Here is a 22,763-nt window from a genome sequence, read left to right on the forward strand (position 1 = left end):
AAAACTACCATCAAGATATGAAATGACCTTCATTGAGGTTGAAAATGTTGGCACTGTCACCCAGCCCTTTGGCCTCTGGGAACATGTGAAGGGCACTATTTCCTGACATTTCATAGGCCAATTTAGATCTAATTCTTACAAATACCAGATGTGTGTCCGTCTCTGTGGGGGGTCTAATCTGACCTTGTGTGGGGGGCACGTCGTCGCAGCTAGAGGAAACAGTTTGGTACGCAGGTGTAGGCAGGTTGCCAGGAAAGAGCTTCTTTGATATTCACAGCTCATGAGGGAGAGGCTGATGGTGAAAGAACGATGGGGAGGCGGAGGGAGAAATGGGGATAGAAATGAAAAAAAGGGAGAGGGGATGGGCGAGGAAATGAAGACAGGAGGAGAGACGGAGATCCACTGTAGTTTGGTTTGACAGCATCACTGCCTGTGGCGGAAAAGAGGAAGGGGAGGTGGGGTTAGGGGGGAGAGGAATGGTGTTCACTGACCTGTTTCTAATATCATCCCCTGCTTTCTCTCCTGTTTGTCCCTCGCGACTTTCCTTTAATTTCCCGTCCCGTGTCTGCTATTGTCAGCTTTTTGCTCCCAGTTGCCGTCCCTCTTTAAATCACTTCCATTTTTATTTGTTGTCTTGTCGTTCTCCGACGCGTGGTAATTCATTTTTTACTGGCTCTATTTTTATTCTCCCCCCTGTCATTGTCTCCATTCTCATGCTTTAGCCCTACTTTATTGCTACAGAACAATCCCCTCTCCACACTCGAGGGGCCAGTTGTCCATAACATTCACACGGGCCATGGAGGTACATCGCTCCCAGTCTCCTTTAACCTTCAAATACCACGGCAAAGTTATCAGCTCTCCTGTTGAGTTATTAAAAAATCGCCAGGAGAAAGGGGCTTGGACTGTAAATTAGAAGTGGGTCCAGCCGTGGTGTGCTCTGCCTCCCTGTGTTGGATCCTCTCCCGTGCGACTTGCCTTACTCCACATTCTGAGATCTGATGGTTTTTTTTTTTGTGTAAACATTACACAGATAGCAGACTAGGAGGTGGGCATTTTAGATTCTGTAAAAAAAAAAAAAGAAATAGGTGACAAGGGGCTCATTAGCCATGATTCAGTGACACCTCTGACATTAAAATGTATTTTCCTTTACTTGGCTCCTCGTCATTTCCACATAAGAGTATATATTTGATGTCAAATGGAAAATGGCATGTTAGCACTCACACTTTACCCAGTGAGTGCAGCAAAAGCAAAGGGTAGCTTATGCGTTTTAGTCTGCGCAAGTTGTTTTTTTTAAAGTCACCAAAGGTCCAATGCAGATACTTCCTCCCCCAAAACTTGGCAGTGACCTGATGGAAGGAATACAAGCTAGTAAAATAAAGTAGCATATGCTGTAAAACATCCAGGTGTTGTATTAATTTCACCCAGGAAGCTGGAAATGAAAGCCAGCAGCAGTGTGTGATGGGATCTTTCACACAGGGACTGATTCAAAGGGCCGTTGCCAAATGAACATGGACAGAAGGTGGAAAGGAGCAAAATGAGTTGAGACAGCAGCACTGATAGAGGAGGTTTTGCATGTGCGTGTGTGTGCTCGCCTGCAGCTCTCTCATTAAGGGAATCTCTCTTTCCAGCCAACCCCTACTGTGGTTGGACACACACACACACACACACACACATACATACACACAAACAGAGAGACTTTACCAAAACTTGATAGATGACGGTCGGCTAATTCTGCCACATTAGCGATCAATTCCTCAGATCTCCCCCTCGCATCTCTTTATTTCACGTTACGGAGCGAGGAAGCTAATTAATGGACTCTATGTCTTCTATTCAGAGGCCATTAGATTCACGGCTTATTACCATTCAGGATGGCCCCTTCCAAGAAATACAACTTCAATTATGACTTTATGCTTTCAGGATAATCAAAATCCGCTGTAATTATGAGTCTATGGTTTTGAAATACCCATGCCTACACAGCAGTAGCTGACACACAAGCGAGCAAACTCTTGTCTGTACACTTGCTTCACAATGTTGCAGTTTAGAAAAACACACATGCAGGCAAAATCCGGCTGAAGGGACGTGGAATATGTTGCAGTGGAGGATTTGAAATGGGGGTCACCTGTGGACGGTTCCTTAAAGGGCCACAGCATGTTGGTAGTTTGGAAATAATATAACAGCAAATGTCAATAAATCCATCAACTAAATGCCAGGCTTGTGCTAAGGAAATGTCATTGGCTGTTTATAATGGGGCTGCTATCCACGGGGAGCGAGTGTGCAGCACGTGCCGCCTGCTTAGAAAGGCACGAAGCATGCAGAGACATGGCTGAGGTGGGAAAGGGAGATGTCAGATCAGGGGGGAGTGCAGCTGCTGGAGATGCTTACAGAGCTACAGAAGGGTGACAGATTAAACCTGGGTAAAGAAACATAGCAAAGGCAGATTCGTTCATAGGTGCACGTTACATTAAAGCAATTAACATTCAGAGCAGAGCGGCTTTGCTACTCAAAGTTCACGGTCACAATCCTTCATTTCAGACAAAAGCAGCTCTTCTTTTTTATTTTGAAACTGTCCATTTTATTAGCAGTAGCTCATTCTTTGAATAGATAAACTTCCCAATAAAATCATAACGGTTAATAGCATGTTACTCCCGCTCCTGTGCAGTGGATGTAGCAAGCCTCAAAAGCAATAGACTGTTTAAAATATGGACATAGTCTCTGTGACGTCACCCATAAGTTGGTCACTATTGTAGGTATTAAGTTAGCCATGCATGCTAACATTTGTACCCTTGTGTCTTTGGTTTTAGATAGGAGATGTGTGGGGGTTAGCACTGTCGCCTCACAGCGAGAGGGTTCCTGGTTTGAATCCCTTCTGCATGGAGTTTGCATGTTCTCCCCGTGTCTGCGTGGGTTTTCTCCGGGTTCTCCTGTTTCCTCCCACAGTCCAAACACATGCCTGTGTTCGGTTCATTGATGACTCTAAAATTGCCCGTAGATGTGAATGGTTGTCTGTCTCTGTGCGTCTCTATGTGCCCTGTGATAGACCGGCGTCCTGTCCAGGGTGTACCCCCGCATCACGTCCGATGTCAGCTGGGATCGGCTCCAGCCCCCCCGCGACCCTGACAGGGACAAGCTGTTGAATATGAATGAATGAATGAATGAATAAGAAGGACGAGCCCCCAAATGTTTTAAAAATCAGAGCCCTGTGCACGTAGCCTCAGTATGATGAGAAACGACAATCACGACTTGACTATTAAGCTATATTTGTATGATGTCTTTTTAGTGAGTGTTACATTTTGGATCAAGGAGTAAAGAGAAAAAAAAACTGTATTCCTACCCCATGATGACCCATTTCTACCCTGATCGGAGTTGACAATCCTTCCGTTTCAGCCTGAGTGGTCACTGACTGGCACCTCACTGTGACCCGACGCTTTACTTCGACGCTTAATGTTGTTTTCCTTTCACTTGTCACCCATCTGCAACATTATGGATACTTAAGTGCTGCAGCCTTACCGCACAAAACACACCGTTGTCCATTTAACACTTCACACCCCTTCGTTCAAACCTAACACCCATCCGTCCTGTGCAATTTTATCAGGTGTCACAGCAAGCCCTTGGACGACCCAACAGCTAACTTCCATTTCATTAGCTGCTATTAGCTTTCCTGCCAATACACACAAATGGATAACACCTCCCCCCACACACACCTCTTTTTCTCCCATAGTTGTTTAGTCAGCAGTGTACGGTTTCACTCAGCCTCTCCTGGACTTCTCTATCTGCATCAGTGGACTCTTTCTCCTGATGCAAACAGGCATCCACCAGGTCACAACATTAATATTCAAAGTGTGCGTAGGCAGGTGGGCACTTGTGGCTTTGCTTCCGAGTGTGTGCGTGCCTACTACAGGGATCTTTTCCTTTGCACCATCGTGTTTAATGTCCATGCAGCCACATCATTCACAGTGAATGTGGATGGATGTTTGCACCAAATGCCGGGCCACGTTGTGCGTTTGAGAGGGAGGATCATAACGGCTATGACTCTGCATTTACAGTACACTGAAAAACCCAACCACTTCACAAACTGAGGTCATTCAGAGTGCTGAAAATGATACATTAGAATATGAGGCAGCTTTGAAATGATGAAACATTCATGTGCGAATACTGAGCCAGCAGCTATACGACTGAGTTTGGTGAGCAGAGCTTACATGTATCATCCATGACGCTTCAAAAGATTACACACAAATAGACTGTTGCAACACGTCAGCATCACTGCACGCAGGTTTTCATGTGCTTCTGTGGAGTGGCTGGTTTGTTGTTTTCGTAAATAAAAATGCTTTTTGATCCTCGCAGGGATACTTTGGAGAAATATGCTTATTGCTTTTAAAGCCAAAAGAAAGATGAGGTTGATACCACTATCCTATCTTCCTCTTACTGTAGCTTAGAGAGATCACCTTATATAAATCATTTTCATGATTTAATTTATGGTAAAGACATATAAGATAAGATAAGATATACTATATTCTACACATGGGGGAGTTTTGCATGCACACACAGCTGCAATAACAATATTACAACAATGTGAATAACACAAGCCATGTAAGATAAGATGTAAATGCATTATAAAATAAGGCCTAAAACTAAATACAACACAGCCTTGTTGCCTGATTTAAGGCAGCAAGGAAGACTGTTAAGCATCCTTTCTTGATGTGAGCCAGACTTTCTCCATGTGGCATTCCCGGGCTGCTTTCAACGATTAGGAGAAAGTTTCCATTTAGTTGTTGTGACAGAGTGCAAGCAGCTGCCCCCCCCCCCTGCCCCCCCCCCCTGCCCCCTGCTGTCCATGTTGAGTGCCCCGAGTTCCTGCTAAACCTACACATCTCCAGGGCAATCTTGAAAATAAAGGCTTTTCTCACCCCGATTATATCTTGAAGAGACAAGTGTTCGACTTTGTTTTCAGACAACAGTCCAACATAAAACGCGTCGGGGGCTCAGCATCCCCTTTGACACCGGGTTCTGTGGACTGTGTAGAGCCAGACAGAAGAGCGGCACAGTCAAAGGATTAACATTAAAGCTTGTGGCTAAAGCAGTGCCCACAGGTCAGATTACTCTCTCATCATCTCATTGGGTAGAATGTAAAGCTCGCATCCCTTACACAGCACTTTGAAGCGGGGCTTACATCCCCGACTTTATCCTGTCGGAAAGTCAACGGTGAAAGGGGGGCAGCATCATTTCAGATTTTGTAAAATATTTGACACGTGGGTTTTGCTCGGGGTGTCGAGCAATGAAAGATCACAGCAGTAAGTAGGAGCTGCCGGTGTCTCGGTCGCGGGACTCCAGCTGTCACTGGGAGTAGGTTAGCTGAGGGCGGAGAAGAAGTGATTCCTGTGTTCAACATTATTTTCTTGTTCCTTCGTTCTCTGTGTCTTCACATGATAATTCCCCGCAGTACACATCTCTTCAAAGATTCTCCTCATATATACAAGAAGTACCGATGTCTTACTTTGTATTTTTTAGATGTAGAACTACAGAAAAGCAGGTCTGATAAATGAATACCATATTGTATCCTTTAACATGTATATTCTGACCTTTTGAAACGGCAGTAGACGAAAGAATCTCACCACAAGGTCCCGTCAGCAGCTTTTCTTCTGATCATGTCGTGCGATTGTCTTCAGCCGATCTTCTCCCGTCACTCCAGACTCCACTCACAAAAGCTGTCATTTTTACCTCCCAGAACACGGGAGTTGCTGCTCCACCGCTGCCTCGATCATTTCCCTTTTTTCTCTCTATTGTGTGTCTTTGGTGTTTTAAAGAGGTGAGGAAATAACTAACAAGCAAACTAAGCCGTCGAAGCAGCGGTACAGCAGCGACTCCTGTTTACTGCGAGGCAAAATCAATGTTTGTGTCAACGGAGTTTGGTGGCTTTGACGAGAGCGGAGATAAAAGCTCGAGTTCCCCCTGCGTTAACTTTAACAGGGTTGTCTGACCACGAGGTGCAAGCAGTTCATTTCTTTTCTTCTGTGCCCGTGCTCCTGCCTGCCCCTCTAAAGTGGGGGCGCGCTGACCGACATTCACTACATCTAATATACTGACTATGGATAAGGACCTTGTAAAACCCCACCTTCAGACAGTCTGAACAAACTATATTAACTAAGTGTTAACATGATGTGACTCCCTGTAACGTGAATGTCATCATGAACTCGGGTGACCCTTTTAACTTAATATAACCTAATTCCCCGTAGAGGTTACTGTCTGAATCGATTTGAGGGAATGTGGGAATTTGAACAAAGCAGCAGAAACAAGCTAAATGAGACGGGAAGGGGAGGCAGGAGAGCACGAAGATCTTCTCTTAATGAGGCTGATTTATAATGTGCATAATTTTCACATCACTGTATTGAGCTGAAGTCATCCATATGGCTTTATAGCACTGTATATGACGAGGGATATGTCTCACATTTGTAGTTTGGCAGTGCGGATCTACTTTAGTCTTCAACCTCCAAACTTTACACATGATTATACTTGGAAATGCACGTGATTCAAACGCAGACACTGAAAAGTGTAAGTAAAATAGCTCACACTAATGTAGCATACACCTTTTTGAGGTAACACCTGCGGATTTCCTGGATTTCTGTTGAGGAGATAATCAGACACCGTGACCCCGCTCTGAGACGTCTGTGGCATATAAAGCAAGTGTGATGGAGCAGGTTTAAATTCCTCCTGACTGTCGTCCAACCCCGAGGCTTCATTTTCCTGTCCCGATTCCCGACCCAGATGACACAATGTAATAACGTCCATCCCTCAAGAATCCATGTTCGATGTCAGGCGTCTTACTTTGAGGTTATTGGAAAGTAATGTGTGTGCAATCTGTCTCCGGATTGATGTCGTTCTGAGGACACTTAAGCACGGCTCAGTGAAATAATGGTGATGAAAAGGAAAAAGAGCCGTGACAGGAGGCCTCGGCGGGATGATTCAAAGGAAGTGTTATTTTGAAAAAGGCTAATTCTTTTCAAATACTTCCAACACTGAAGCGTTTGGGGAATTCATGTCATTTCAAAAATACTTCTACGGGGCTCTGACAGTGGCAAAAGACAAAATGCTTTTTTGTCTGTAGTTACTCTGAGTGGGAATACAGTCAAAACAGAATCATGTTAGTCACAGTATGTGGGACTTTGCCATCAATATTTCAGAAAAAAATCAGTCTTAAAGCGGTAAACAAGAGGCTCTCGTTTGTAAGAGGAGACACGAGTTGGACACACTCCAGTGACGGGGAATTTGAAACGGACTAATGCAATGTTTGTCTGAACCGTCTGATCATCCGAGAGAGTTTAGTTTTTACTGTGGAGTGAAGAGAGAGAGAGTGAAGCCGGATCTCCTCTCACATCTTTTCATCCAGTGACATTTACGCAGCTTCAGTGATGCATTTACATTTCAGTGAATGTTAAACTGAACGTTGGCAACCGCGGCGTCCGACTCACTTTACTTCTACATGAAGCGCTCCACAGTCACTTGATCTGTAATGCTTATACACCGCACAATGTGTTTGCCTTTTGACTGCTTATTTACGATGTCAGAGCGAAATGTTGTCATTTACGTACCGTACTGTCTTTGGTTAATACTTTGGCAGAGCAAACACTGTACGGTGATTGATTTTAAAAAAGAGAGTTCTGAAATTGTCAATCTTTTAATTTCTTTTAATTTTCTCTAAGAATAAAGCTCGACAAGTGCTGTAATGTCAATATTAGCCATCAGAATAGTGTTTGCCCTCCCACAGGAGTGTTGATGCCCAATAAAACACTGCTACTTTAATACAATTAACTACATGTTTAAGGGTTATTATCATTATTTCATCTTTATTATCTGAACGTGTTCCCATGCTTTCTCCTTTCTTTCTGTTCATTTACTGATTCTGTTTTGTGTAATTCAGAGTTTATAAGGTTATTATGCGGGGAAACATAGTTTAGCTGCCTGCTCCACGGTAAGTTTGTCTCCTCGTCCCCTTAAAATGCTTGGACCAGAGGAGGCTAATCTCTTAAGTCTTTAAAATCAGGTGCATTCTGCAGTGATAATGCTACATCGTCACATTACAGCAATAAAGGTTTGAAGATATTTGAATATTGGGATGTTTCTTCGATATGCAACCTACAAAATGTATTTTTTCTCTTCTAAATGAGCTTTCTATTTCTCTCTTCTTGCCCTCCATGCTCTCTGTGTGACCAATGGGATCTCTGCACATCTTCTCACATGTCTCCTGCTGGCCAATGGTGATGCTCCATTATGCTGCCATCATTAGGTAAGACAAACCTGAGGCGCTTTTAAGCATCGCTTAAGGTCGTACTCCGTAAGATTGTCCTCTATTTAATTGTCTTTTAAGTTACTATCTATCGAATTAAAGTTAAAACAATGGTGATTGATCATATGACCCACAAATGAAAGCACCTCTACTTGCCTTGTCGCTGAGTATTTCAATCTGTGTGTCACGTGTCACATTCCCGGGCTAGATGTAAATATGCCGCCATGTTAGTGAGTTGGTCTGGCGGCCTAGATCATCAATGACAGTTCTGATGCATTCACTTGTAAACGGAAATCTGAAACCTCAACTTCTGAGTCAGGCTTGTAGTAAGGGCAGAAGGGTAATAGGAACGTGTGTGTGTGGATTTAAGAGGGTAACATATAGGGGATGGACTGTAAGCAGAGAGGTGAATGTGTTTCAGTAAAGTTTAAAGTTAAACACACATAGTGACCGTGTACGTGACGAGATGGAGGCTCTTTAAGAACAGGTTTGCCTGCGCTTAGATCTTACCACCGAAGCTGTTGTAGAAACAACGCATATAAAATCTTATGGAGTACAACTTTACTATGCTGCTGCTGTTGGATTTCGTCAATGGTTGACATATGTATGTGTTTAATTTGAATATTATGCACCAGTACAGCTGACTGGGATGTGGCTTATGGCTGATTTGTTTTTTTGTTTGTTTTGTTACTTTATCACATGTGCATTTTTCAGCATAGGCTTAAAGATTTTTCTTTTGTGTCAAACATGCTGTGTGTGTTGAGTCATAACAGATGGTTTGCTGAGATATAAAAAAAAGAAGTTTCCAGATACTTTGAAAAAACAACAATATGACCTTGTAAGAAGTTAAGATGACAAGCCAGAAATCCAGTATGACTGCAGTAACTAGCAGAGCAAAATGAAGGCTACATGCAGCCTAAATAGCCTTTTAATAATTTATAGTTTGGTCTGCTCTTGGCTGCATTGATAAGCTGCCTCTTTTAACATATTGAGATCCTGAATAATGATTTTTCACAGAAGCGCTTCAGTCTGCATTTACAAACCCATCAAAGAGTCGCAGTGCATGGCTCGCAGGAATAAAACGAGCAGGCGTGATCCAAACATCTTTGCAAAATGAAAAAAATCTTTGCAACAGCTAAACTGAATCCAGAAACGGCTGGGTGTCGGCCCTGGTGGGAGCTGTAGTTCAAGTGGAAGTTTCTGAAGTGCAGCCCCAGGCAATGTCACAAGCCACACAACTGTTGGTTCCTCCGTCACAACAGCATCACAGCCCTTTCGAAAGGCTCGTTTTTTTTGGTCGCCTTAGGCTTCAGGAGCTCTCTTTACTATTATTTGCAAGTCTGATCATTAGCACTGTAGGAAAGCCGCGCGCAGATTAAGGGAGTGATCCCACTGAGTTTTTGATCATAGTGTCACAGATCGCCTGACAATCAATCTGAAAATACTGTAAGAAGAGCGGCTTCTGCTGCCTTGTTTTTGTTTGTTTATGGGAGAACAAAAGCTTGCACTCTGCCGTGATGTTTTATTTCATCTGTGCATTTATAGTGTCTCTGCATTATCTGTTTGCTGTTAGTGTAATAATCTGACACAAATTTGATTAAGAACCACCCACAAGTCAAGTGCATACCCTGCAGACTCCCTCTGTGTATGAATCACTGTGTTTACGTCGTCATATTTGTGTCTGTGAGAAAATAAGAGCTTCCTTTTGTCAGACCCAGGCAGGAAAGAGGACTCAGATGCGGAGGTCCGCGGATCAACACTGAATTTATTAGCTTGACGACAAGAACGTGGCGCAAAGCAAAAAGCCACAAACAAAAAAATCACTCCGCACAGGAGGAACAAAACAAAAGTCGCCAGTAATAAAGCAAAGTACAAAATAAAGTCGCTCCGTCAAGGAGGAAAAAACAAAAAGCCAAAGTCAACAAATAAATCTCTAAACAAAGTCTCCGTTCGTTCCCGTACGGGAGGAATAGACAAAAACAAAGTGAACAAAATAATTAATAAAATAAAGATGCTGCAACCAGGAGGAAAAACAAATGACACAAGAGAATTAAAAAAACTTACTTGGACTAAACAAGGAATACAAACACCTGAACGTGGAAACAAAGAACTCGAAGGCACGAACAAGACTGTGGGACAAAACGCTGGATACATTCGACACAAGGTACGAAATAATCTGGCACGGAACAGGGGCGAAGACACGGACTTTATACACATGAGGGAAGGGGAACCACAGGTGGAAGCAATCGGGGATCAGGGAATGACGTCAGACCGGTGACACAAGAGGAAGGGCGAGTGACCTGGAACGAGAGGAGAGTTATCTTTCAAAATAAAACAGGAAATGCACAAGACAGAAAACCCAAAGACAGGACAGACCTCACCGCGGCGTGACACCTTTTTAAGAGACAAGTCATGTACGAGACGAGAAAAGCCCTTGAAGAAAATGTTTGCTCTTGGTCAATTCTTTGAATTCGGCTGCTTCATGCTCAGGTTGAGATTTGAGGTCAAGTTAAGGTCGCAGGAGTTTACAGTAGGGTTGTTCGTGTAATAGTATTAAGCCTGAGTGTAGGGGTTAATGAACAAGTGTAAGTCAGAGGGATGCTCCCAAATAAAACGTGCATGTCTTTTGTGTGTGCATGTGTGTGTTTGTGTGTGAGTGTGTGTGTGTGTGTATGCCCGGGCCCTTAATCCTTTAACAGGATTACAAGCTGCATTGTCCTTTGTTCACTTGTTCCTTTCCACCCACGTATGCTGGTAGCAGAGATGTCAGAGCCCACATTTAGGATTACAGTGTAATGGGCTCTCAATGGGCCGGGTGAGAGGGAAGCCTGCCGGTTAGATTGTCATTTTAACCTCCTCCCTCGAGTTATTATAATTTTGTAATGCAACCTGATGTGCAGATACAGATTGTTGTTTGTTTGTTGGACACAGAGGATGCGTGTGTGTTAATACATTTGGCAGGTTTATGCAGCAGAAATGTGGTCAGTGAGTCAACCGGGCCTACGTGTGTTCAGCATCGATATAGCTTTAAGGCTCACTGAGCTCCTGTATATTTTTAAGTCTACAGAATAAAAAGCACGTTGGTGTCTTTCAGCTGGGAGGGGCAAGAACTCCCATTAAAATATCCCCAGCTTTCTTCGCTGGCCTTCACCGACACACTCGATTGCTCCAGTGGCCTTGCTGCTGTTATTTAAACTAGCAGGACTCCAGTGGGTGATGCTTGGTTTACCAAGACACTGATGGTACATGGAGTTAAATTACTCCCAGTAAAAGGTTCAGGTTCGTCCTCGCCTGTGTTTGTGACTGTGCTGTGGCTTTTTGCATACCGCAGGCAGACCAGTCTGTGTGTGCTCGTTTTGTTTAAAGGAACATGCCAGCAGTTTTACATATCTTAGGCCATTAACCACAAATTGAGTAAAGCTTGCTTTACGGTCTCCATTTCAAAAAGCATAAAATATATTTTACTTGTTCCATATTTTAGCCATCTTGTTCACTTTTATTTCAACTTTCAGAGACTTTGTGTGCTTTTTGCCTCTTTTTTGGTTAAACTTCCATTGGTGTGGAGTAGTTCAGTAAAATTGATATTTCAGTTTGCTGGTAAACAATCCTGAAAGCATTAACTAACCCATTTTGTATGGCCCTGTGTCTAATATCAAAGCATACGGCATCTTTGAGCGTCTGTATAAAACACACTCAGCACAATTGGATGCTCAGAGCAAGTACTCCAGGATTGAACGCAAAACAAAGTCTGCATTCTGGTGGTGCATCAGTCAAACACACTGCACTTTCACCTTGGAGACTGCTGTTTGTGTCTCGCTCGTGGTCCCATTACTGTCCTATGTTTCTAACCACGTGTTCCCCATGTTTAAAAAAAAAAAGCAACCGTACGGATGTGTCACACTTTTACACGCAGGGCTACACAGCGCAGTGACAGAGACGCCAAAGGGTCCTGACAGAGCAGCCGTATGTGACGGGTTGGCATGAGAACGGTTTTGTCATCTCCTGCATTTCATTTCAGGCCCCGTACTTCATGAATGGAATGATTTTCGACATGCATATTTTAATGGTCAGGACATCCTTTGTAACACAGAGGGAAGTTTTGTAAGTGGCGTCTGTTTGTGACTGCGTTGCAAGCGAAACTAACATTGACATAAAAGCACAGTAAGGAAAATGTTGAGAGAGGAATTAGAGGAACGTAAGAAAGCTTAGGCAACAAGCAGTCTCAAAAAAGATCTATGGTATGCTTTCAAATGGGTCAGTGTGCACATTGGGTTGATAAGGTGCTAAACCACCATTACAGTACTTTGATAAAGCATGGGGGTGGGTAGTGCTTGTATAGATAAATATACCTATTTATACTTGCACAGGTCAATTTTCTATATTGCCAGTCATGCATCTCTTGGCCCACTGAGCAGAAAGACTGATGGATTAACCCATAAACACATTGTGTACAGGAACAAGGGTCAAGTGGCCACTTAGCCGGGCTCTATACGCACGTAGATGGAGGAAAAGAGAAAGCTAGAAGCAGCACTGGGGAGGTAATGGCAACCTATTTCTGCATCCAAAGTCAACAACTGAAAAAGTGATGGGAGAGTCGAAATTATCCCCTGGGGAACAGCCTCATGCGAATCCATCAGTATGTCTGTACCCACGTGATTGACACCTGAGCTTGAGGGTTGTGTTTCTGTTAGCATATCGACTGAGGAGCTAAAAGTGGATGCGGGCAGTCCGAGCATGTCCAATAATGTACCGCAGCTTATGGAGACATCGATTCTTTTTTCAGTACATCAGAAGACCTAAAAGGCAAGGCAAGCCACTATCTGTGATCCATGTGTAAACACCAGACAGCATGTATATCTAATTATTAGTGTTTTCTGTTGTAAATATATTGAAAACTGGAGTAAAGCTGAAAAAAACGCTTTTTATACACTTGGCGCCCGATTGATGCGATTTGCATAAAAAAAAAACTCCTTTTCTGAGTCATATCTGTCAAATCTGAACACACAAACCCTGATACACATATTTTTAGATTCATACCTCAGATGTCTGTGGCAGACAAATGTCCATAAACCTGCTTAGAAATCCTCCTTTTAATGCCAGAATTTCCCTGACAGTCACCACGTTTTTTTTTTTCATGTTTTCTTGACTTGGAAAGTGATCCAGTGATAATCAGTTTTACACCCTTGGTAACAGCGCAAACAGGAACTGCTAATAGCTAATCCGGCCTTTACTTTTATGTAGGATGGCACCAAATGAACTTCAAATGATCATTAAGAATAAAAAGTGCCATGTCATTATTTTTCCCATCAAATATACCGAAAAATAAGGACACAAACAAGAGTTATGATCCGTGGAAGATGGTACTTTTTCCTGCCTCTGTGCGTGTGAATCATGTAATTGGTTTATATATTCCTCTTCTATTCACCACGCCTGCTGCGTCCTACTTTTAGCCTACTTCATACCACGGTGAAAACAATCTCCTTGAAAATCTCTGCAGCGTCAGGGGGAAAAGAAAACAGCACATTGACTGCATCTTCTGTCAATTAGTGTGTTTGCACCATATGTGATACTCAGTTATTCTGTTTGTGAGTTGCAGCATGGAAGTGTCATATCCTGTCTGCAGTAATCCAGTCAGGCATCACGGTGGCCTTTGTGGTTACGTTGCAAGAAACCCACAAGCCTCATTGTAAACATCATTTGAATATGCCGATATGTGTACCAAAGGGTGTATGCACCTATTATAATTAGCGTTTGCTTTTATGGCCTTTGCGTGCTCTCCTGTCAACTGTAATATCAATTCATGCGTTTGTTTATTCATGCACAGAGGGACATCTGTATGTGATGGACTAAAATGATGCACATCGGCGGCTCATTCTGAATCCGATTTTAATTTGTTTACGTATCACTTGTGTGATATGAACTATTTGCCAGAATACTTTACACATGCACACTCAGAAAGTGTTAAAGTTTTAACAATGGGGGTCTGCGGGGACTCTCTACTGGAGCTGGTCTCAAGTGGCCATTCAAAGAACTGCTTTTTCACACTTCCGCTTCATTGTTTAGCCCCAGAGATGGCCACTTGGTTTCCATCAATGTAGTAATGGAATTGACCTTTTTCCCTACACTTACTTGCCACCTACACAGGAAGGTTAAGAGGTAATTTAGAGAATTGTTCCATGGATTCAGTGTTTTATGGAGTAAATTAGCCCCAGATTCTCCCAGTGATAAAATTAAGTAAGGGGTAAAATGACACGCTGGGAGAGAAAAATCAAACAAAGAGATCGAGGAGTTACGGTGACACTGTGACACGCGGGGAGTTGTAAAGTAAAGGTGTGTGTTTGTGTGCATGCAGCGAGAAAAGAGTGGGGAGGCTGTTGTTCTTAACTGAGACAAACTGGATCTATTAGAGGGCCTATTGTTGCCTGGCTGGGCCCTGAAAGAACAGCTTGTCCTAGCACTTATTCAGTGAATAGATGTGGCCGGCACTCCCGGCTATCTTGGTTGATCGCACAGATCAATCTGGCCAGAGAACCTGCGGCAGCTCTATAGGAAGGGCAGTGTGTGTGTGTTTTGTGAACACATGTTGAATGATTTGTTGTGCCTTTACCTATCTAGATGTACAGCCATTCTAATTCAGATTAGGTGGATTTTTCTCACACAGAGTTCTTTATTGAAGCTTTTTATAAAGACAAATGGGTTCCACCTAAAATGTTTCAGGGGCTTCAGAGAATAGCGTCACGTTTATTACAATTGGAATCTTACCTTCATAGTTTTGACCATCAAATGTTTAACTTTGCCCCCCTCTGATTTAGTTTGAGCAATGTCGGATTGTTCCCAGATGTCAGCAGCTTTGTGGGTGTGATGTTATTATAACTGACAGGAATGAGGTCTAAAACTCTGCATATAAGATGCAGACAGCAGGCTGTTCATCCAGCTGCTTGGAAGATTAGACATATCTTAGTTTGAGTGTAGTGTGGGAAGTTATGCTTCAACTTAGTTTGCCATGCAATTTATTTTTAACATGCTAGGTTGAAATATATGGCTTGTAGCAGGAATGTGACTCTTTTCATCAAAGTTTTTCGTTATTAGTGTGCATTACCATATTTATGTGCGATGCAGCTGTCAGACACTGAGTGTTGAATGTTGAAGGATGCACCGGATAATCAAGAGTTGTTTCCTGTGCTGGCTTGTTTACATGTGATGCCCTCCATTACACAACAAAGCAGTTGATGTTGCTCAAGCTGACAATCAAAAGTACAGTAGGCTCACTTAGTGCTGCGGGGTGTAATAAGCCAGAGGTATCCTTTACACACCTCTCTCTCCCTCACTTCTAGCCATCTACCTGCACTCAACTTCAAAGATGTCTGATTTAACTTGTGCTACCCCCCACTCCAATAAACAGCTCCCAAAGCAGCTTTGAAGTAACATCAATCTCCCTTTTGCATCTGTCAAACTTCTCTAACATCCACTCTCCAACCAACCAGCCCATCAAGGAGAAATCAAGTGCCTTCAGGCGTTTGACACGCAGTAAATAGACTGGTGCGGATACGCTGCAGCGTGAATGAGCTCTAAATGGGATGGGTCTATTTGCTGGCTCATAACCGTGTGGTTTTCATATCCCCCACTGACCATATAACACGTACCTCTTAATGGTCCTCTCATCATTTCAAATTCAACTCACAGGGTTTTTAGCACCCCTGCCTTAATTTGTGTGTGCATAATTGAAAGAAAATTAGATTTATGGGAACCCCCCACATACAGTAGAGCGAGCCTGCAGTCCCTCGCTATCTCTGCCTCCTCCTCACACACGCACACACCCAGCACTCACGCAAGCACGCACACACGCATGCACCCACGCAGGCACCCACGCACGCACGCACCCATGCACGCACACAGACACTGACCTTGTTTCTTCTTTTATTTACTGCACAATGACTGCAATTTCCAGAGTGTAATTAGAGCTGTTATAGCCTGGCCTTTGGTCTGAGTCATTCAGAGGTGAGTACGCTATCAGTCCTTCCCCCCTTCGCCCCACAAGTCGGATAGTTTTCCCCTAAACTGAGGCCTTGAAGCTTACACTTCCCCCTACTTGAAGCCAAAACCGCTCCGTTTTCTGCACTCATTTTCATTAAGACTACTTAATTAATCATTTCCCACATTTTCAGCTGAACACCCACAAATTGACTTGGTCAGAGCCCGGAGACAAAGGGATTTTGTGTTAATTTAGCATACAGCAATTCATTTGCACACCATTCCCCTTCCTCCCACATGCACACATCCACTAACAGCAACTCTGCAGCTGTCAGTGCTTTAATTTGCCTGTTCATTTTTCTCTCTTTGTCTTTGTGCTGCCTCTGCCTCACACTCAAGGAAGCACTGTACCTTGGCTCTAATCACATACAAGCAAAGAGGGAGAAAGGATTTGGTTTCAATTTTTGACTGGGCATCTGCTTGATGAAACAGTGTTGGTACAAAAGCAGCCCAAGCTTCAATAACAGTGTTGCCTTCTGCAATTTTCCTCCAAGCAGTAAACACATTTCTTTATATTGGGCCCAGAGTGGCGCTTTATTTCCAACCTTGACCGTAGGAAAAGCATAACACGAATGCCACAGCCGTATCTCAAACTTGTACTGACTGCACTGATGTGGTTGTTCCCTCATTAATTATACATCTGTTTTGAAAAATTTGAGTCCAGACACTGTGTTCATAGCAAAAAAATAATCGTAGAAATTCACTGTCGAAGTGCTGCTGGCTCCATTTGTTTTCCACATAATATATTAGAACCTATGGGCCTTTGATACTGGCCTGTATTGATTTTTCCTCTTCCCACTGATACCACAACGCCCATACATAACTCCTGAAACCAGCCCGTCAACCAATTTAAGTCAATAGATCTTCTCTTTTCTCACTGTTGGCAGAGCCATGCTTTATAATACATTGATGTATCAGCTTGGTGTCTCAAACAGGAGCTGATGGACGATGGTGACCTTTCTCTCCTGATAGCCAGCGATGACCACTGTATATCAGCTGGCTGCGATCAATACATCCATAAAGAAGCTTTGAAGGACACACGCATGTGCAAGAAGGTAGAGATGCACACAACCGGTCCGAGGCTGCTCAATTAATCGCAATTTTGCAGTATTTTGGTACTGCAGAGATGTCCTCACCTCACCTGCGTGGTATCATAATGATTGTAGCCGGTCATTTTTCCTTTCCAACAGTGTATTGCAAATGAGATTAATGTTGAGAAAATCATTTTTCCCTCCTGTATTGTAAATAACATCGCAATTGCAATATCTTTCAAAATAACCTCAATTAGATATTTGCTCTATGTCGTGTCTGTAGCCTACTAACCTGACTCCGCCACATGGATTGATTCGCATAATTCGTATTTGCTCTGCATATCAATCTGGGAACTCTCGTTTGGAGAGCTTTATGGAAGGGGGGGGAAATACTTTTTGCCGATTGGATAAACCATCTGTCTTTCACCAATATACAGTTCAAATCAACCAATCGAATCAACGAAGCATACCACGTACCAACAGCGTCGAGGCAAAGCTCAGAAAGTTAAAAACATGTCAGTAAGGATATTTTCCGTTTGTGTAACTTGAATTTAAGGATAAAAGGCACAATGTCAGGTGTCCGGTCCATATTCCAACAGAAGGATCCAAGAGAAGTTAGAGTTAGTGGAAGAAGAAATGGAGAAGAGTGACTAGTGACTTAGTGAGCGACTTGTTCGATAGCTGCGCTCATCTCATCCGTGGAAGCCGCCGTGTTGTTTACACTGAACAGTAGCTTCTCGTTTCGTCACACTTTAATCTGCCTCAAAACCAACGCTGATTGATGCGAGTAAAATACAATGGAGCTTGATCAGGATGGTCTCCCGAGGCTAGTAGCCTACATACATGTGTGTAAATCATACTGGAGAGCAACACTACTAGTCTGAAATTTCAATACATGCACATTTTATCAATAACAAGTCATGCTGATGTGATAAGCGACCAGTGTTTCCAGTTTGAGTTCAGTGTTTTCTTATAATTCGGTTTTTATCACAATTTTGTGTCACATTTAATGTGTTTTAAATTCAGTTATAGCTCTCATCTAATGTTGCCTGGCAACAAAAGAAATATTTATTAAACAGGAATGTTGTGCCTTAGTGTCACAGTCTATTACACTGTGTGGCACTGAGAGAACCCAGCTGTTTCGCCAGACCCCAGGAAGACACACACTGAATTATGCTTTGAAGAAAAAAAAAAAAAGGCAGATCTTTGTGGTGGTCTGGCCATCGCCATGGCAACACACAACCGATTTCAATAGGCATGAGACTTCATTAGTTCTGGGCAAAATGCTGCCTTGATGAACTGTGTAACTGCTGCAGTTTTTCCCTGAAATTAGATAGAACAAGTGAATGCACTCGTGTGCTAATTGCAAGGGAGGACCTTGAGGAAGAAGGGATGAAGCGTGGAGGAAAAAAAGGTGAAAATTACAGTGAACTCTCTTTTTATTCCTGGCTTGCATCGCTCCATCGTGTATCTGTCAGCAAGAAGTGAGGTGTGTGCACCGGTGCATTGAGGGAGCCTCCAGTAGCCTGACAAGCTTATCTTTATCACCTGTCACTCTGACATTAGGTGTCTCTGCTCAGCCCCAAATCCTCCCCGCTCCCCTCCCTGTGACTAAAACCCTCCACCTCCACCTCTCCATCTCTGTCTTTTATATATGAATGGTGTCTTTTTAGCGCTTTGTCATGCTGCTCTGTATTCTGCACTGTCATTACCACCTGGCCTAAGGCTGGCAACAGAAATGGAGGCCGCACACAGTATTATAATACAAAAAAAATGATTTATTGAACGAAAGAACAAAGCGGAAGATAATTACGGGGAGTGTAGAGAGAAAATTGGTGTATGGTGGAGTAAATTCAGCAGATTGGGGGTCCTCAGCAAAAACACTCATAGTAAATAAACACAACAACGACTGCAAATCCTATGAGAACCACGCGCTGTTCAAATCATTTGGTTAAGCAGAATGTTTAAAGGAGGATTTTAGAGGTGAAACAAAGAAAATATGTTTTAAAAGGATGGTAATCCAGGAAATACAATACAACATTTTTTTTTCTATGATATAATATCACATGCAAATTAATAAACTTTTTGGACAAGATGCATCGTCACCACAAGCTGAGGATGCAGACTAACGGCTCACACGCTGAGGAGTGAGCAGACCCACACTGGACGCAATGCAGGCTGACTTGAGTGTTGATTGCTGATAATGGAGCTATATGAAATAGTGTTAAAGAGACAAAGCATGCTGTACTCGCCGATCTCCTCCGCACACTCCCCCTGAGCAGTTCTTCTTCGGTGTCCATTGTGACCGTAGCAATCGGATCGGGGTCACATCATCAGACCAAAAAGTCTCTGAGAAGGCCAATCATCACCGTCAGGGCATGGAGGCAAAATTGAGGTCATTTTTTTTCATCTATCATGTTTACTGCCACATCAAAGAGAGGATATTCTATAGCGCACAGTGGTGGTTTGGGAAATATAGCAGGGAGTAGTTAATGAAGCACATTAGTGTAGAGAGATGACATGGATTTTGAGGGCTTGAAATTGGCACCGCAGATGCTCATCAAGCAATCAGCACTATTTGGGTGTAATTTTATGGTAATCCTTTCATTTTCTGAGCCATTTTGTTCATTTCATGGATTGTGGATGCGACTGAAGAGACTGGGAGAAAATGGTACACGGCAGACAATAAACTGAGCTTCCAAATTCAAATGAGAGGAACGCATCACGGTTGAAAATGCTACCCTGAGTCGTTTAGCGAATAATTGTGAAGCATATGAATGAATGCGCGAGTTTCAATTATGACAGATGGCAGTGATTGTATTTATGAAGCACGCGGACAATGAGATAGGGAGTAGAATACGGGCTCCCAAAAATGACAGTCTACTGCGGTCCAAGACAGCACTGTGAAGTGTTAGTGGAGCAGAATACGGGTTCACAGTCACAAACATCGTCCGCTTCATAATTATCTTTATCACGCTAGACACAGTCCTGCCGCCTCATGACGCATTCACAATCAGGGTTAAGAGTTTCCTTCTCAGAACACTTTACATCTGTTGATGGGAGTCCTCATCTTTGAAAATGGCCAATTATTTCCCTTTAATTATATCAAAACTAATCACGCTAAAATTGTGTGTGGAGAAGAAAAATCAGCGATGTTTACTGAAGCCCACGCCATCATCGGTAACACTTGTGTTCATTTTCAAGAGGCACCAGGAGCCGAATTAGCTCCACGAGTGGACAAACAACGCTCCAATTAACACTTGTTTGCCACTTGTCATTGGAAATAATCTAAAGCTATTTGCACGAGAAAAGTTTGAATCTTTCTGTCTTAGAATCAAGTTTACAATTACAGCAAAGCGCGTTTTTAGATTTTAGACGATAGAACTTTTCTGTGTGGATTGTGCACCGAAGTGACCGTGCAAAGGGACTCAGAAGGCTGCTTTCTTGAACAAATAACTATTTTTAAAGAATATTTAACATCATTATACATACGATGTCAGTACTGGACAATTTTCAACCATTTCCATAAAGAATAAATTAAAATAAATAGCTATGTGATGCCTATTTAAATCACTATTTTCTGCATTATATGTTGCGTAAAATAGTTATCGCACATTGGAAAACATATACGCTGATAATGATACACATGGAAAAGTCTGTGATATTGGAACATATTGGTCTGGTTCTGGCGATGACAATGAAAAAATACATACAGAATAACGCCGGCCTCATCCTTTGAAACAGAAGCATCATTCATGGGTCTATAATGTAATGAGCCAATACACTTGAGTTAAAAAGCAATTTACTATGATGACAAGTAGCGTTTTAATGCAGCAGACATTACGTAATAGAGCTTATTAATGTGACTACAGTTTAATATTATCTGCTCCTGTATATTCCATGGGTAATGTTACCTCAAATGCAAATAACACATGCAACGAGACACAGAGTAAATGGATTGCTTCACCCATAGGCTCATTTGCCTGAGCTGTCACGTACTGCTGTCGGCATGAATCCAAGATTTTTCCTATGTGTAGCAGCTTTAAGCAAGATTTCATCAAAGTAGCAGCTCATTCTTCTATTTTTTAACCCTCCTTCCCGTTGCTCGGTCGTTCACTCGACCAAAAATACAAGCGCACATGCATTCAAGCCCACTCTCTTGAGCTCTGACCCACATTTACATCATACACAGTTTGATTGCAGCAGAAGAGGAGTAAATATTTATATGTTAAATCCATTTGATTTGACTTTACACAGATGTTGAGCTGTTTGTCTGGGTTTCCATGAACACTGTTGCCTGCGCTGTGAATCAGTAATGGGCTGTTTTTGTCTTGCTGGGAGAGAAGGTTCAACGTACAAACGAGAAGCGCCTGAACTACTTATTTAATGTATGCATCGTGTTATGTTCCCGTACTGGTGGTTTTCACATCCATCAGTAGGGTCTTTCTCTTCTTTGAATGGAACATCTCCCTCTCCTCTCAAGCCTTAATTTAAAAAAAAAAAATCAATCTCATAAATAAACATTGCCATTTGAACACTTTAATTAAACAAGTAAGTGGCTTGGGCCTGTTACTCCCTGCGGTTAGCATATCCCAAGACAGCAGAATCATTTACAGTGATGCGACATATTTGGGCTTTTCCCCCTCCAGTTTGTTTTCCAACAATGACAACAAACTGCAGCATGAATCCAAAAATAGTTTGTTTTTCAAAGCCAATGTCCACGGGCAATTTACAGCTTGCTTTCGGAACAAATTGCTGATCTTAGAAAACGGTTCATATACAAGGACTTTGAAGTACAAAATGGCTCTTATCAACTTTTGCCAGCTGTTTTTAAAGCGACCCGTCGCTGTGTGCTTGTGTGTGTTGCATTTAAGGTTTCTCGAAATTGCTTCCCCATTCATGCAAATCCCTGTCATTGAGATTCAACGTGCATCAGGAGTGCACTTACCCGAGAGACAAGTACATCTATCGTGTAAACAAAGTCAGAGAGGAAACTTGTGAGAGTTCGGCTCCTGTTTCTGATTACTTCTTGTTAGCCTCACCAAGAGGAATATCATTATCAAGTTTAAGACTAATGGTATCCTCGCTGATGAAAGCTGCACTTGTCATCTTAAAAACTCAAAGTAAACAACTCCCAGAAAGACAAATTATAACATTTTCCTCTGGTGTGCATGTGCGAGAGAGCCATTTTTAACTAGTAAAAGAGAAGCGAGTGAGTGTTGTGCAAAGAGTGTCATCCCGATAATTAACATGAAAAGAGTGTTTAAGACAGGGTAGTGGGGTTATTTCCAATTGGTTAGATTATTGGCTACAGTTGGAACGATGAAATTAACACTTCCATGGATGAGTTAATCAGAGACTCTGCCCCCCTGACACGCCCCACCCCCACACACGTTGCTTGTGTAATGTAAACTTCGACTGCA

At 42.7% G+C, this 22,763-nt stretch overlaps 1 protein-coding gene across 1 annotated transcript in view; it reads left to right on the forward strand.

Moving 5' to 3' along the window:
- Nucleotides 1-22,763, forward strand: part of ncam2 (neural cell adhesion molecule 2) — a gene marked incomplete at its 3' end in the record, with an annotated part of 258,585 nt that overhangs the window by 107,206 nt on the left and 128,616 nt on the right. The window lies entirely within an intron of this gene.

This window comes from Echiichthys vipera (assembly GCF_963691815.1).
Source record: "Echiichthys vipera genome assembly, chromosome: 23".
NCBI classification, from domain to species: domain Eukaryota; kingdom Metazoa; phylum Chordata; class Actinopteri; order Perciformes; family Trachinidae; genus Echiichthys; species Echiichthys vipera.